Genomic DNA, 1,177 nt, shown 5'->3' with positions numbered 1-1,177 from the left:
TATCAATTTGAACGTGAGCGTAGGCTTCAAACATTCTAACGTCTGATCTGACCTTGTGTACTTAAGTTTACGCAGACACCCTCATCACATTTAAGAGTAAACATAACAATAATACAATATAAAAACTAGAGGAAGGAGGTGCAGATACCGCCTAATCCAAGCAGCCGGGAGAGTTTCTAGACCTCTCTCTTAAAACCACCGAGGCTCCTCTCTTTACTTGTGCTCTAGTACTTCCTGTAGGCAAGTTTAGTTGTTTAGACTGCCGGGGGACTTTCTTTGGAACCACATGACAGCCCCTCTTCTTATCTTTCCATTTGTGTGCATCACCATGTCCCAGAATTGCCTTCAGTCTGTGTGTACCAATGTTTGCACCGAAGCGTTGTATGCCAGCAGGAAAGGCAACAGCAGTGTGTTAGTCTTTTCGACTAATGATTTATACCATAGCCAGTGCAATCAATTTTTACCAGGTTGATTTCCAAGTCCAATCCGACCAGTTGCATTTAAAGGTTTGAAGCCATTACAACATGTAAACATTAACATGTTTTAACCAAGTTTCTCTTTTATTCAGTGATATTTCAATTTCCTTGCTGAGGAGTCTCCCAAAAGGAATAATAAAGATAAGTCTATATCTATCTCCGAAACAAAGTAATAAATATTGCGCTACAAAATAGAAACTGTAAACAAAATCCATACGGCCGGCGGCTGTGCTCAGTGGTTAGTCTAGAGCGGTTTTGCCTGCCAATTGGAAGGTTGGCGGCTCTCGATCCCGCCCTGACAGGTCATTGTCGAAGGTAGTCCCTTGCGGCCAAAAACACTGAATGTAGAAAGAAAAAAAACCTGCCCCGGTGTGCCTGAACGGACATCAGAGTGTGAATGTGTTATGAATGTTTATCAGATGAGCAGGTGTTCACCTTGTACGGCCAGCCCTGGCCTCAGTGTATATGAAAAAAAGTGTGTTCCAATGGGCGGTGAATGTTCCTGTAGATGTAAAGTGCCTTGACATAAATACAGCACGATTGTACATTTTAAGAGTGCTTGTTTTTTTGCTGTCTGATAGTCTGCACTGAGAGTATTTGTTAAAAGACGTCAATAGTGTAGGTGGGCTAGCGAGCCATTTTGTGCGCCTATTCCCGATAACCATTAAATAACGTAAATTTTCACCGAAGAGGCACTCTAT

Source organism: Etheostoma spectabile, unplaced genomic scaffold (genome assembly GCF_008692095.1).
Source record: "Etheostoma spectabile isolate EspeVRDwgs_2016 unplaced genomic scaffold, UIUC_Espe_1.0 scaffold337, whole genome shotgun sequence".
NCBI lineage: Eukaryota > Metazoa > Chordata > Actinopteri > Perciformes > Percidae > Etheostoma > Etheostoma spectabile.
Note: the sequence above shows the minus strand (reverse complement) of the source record.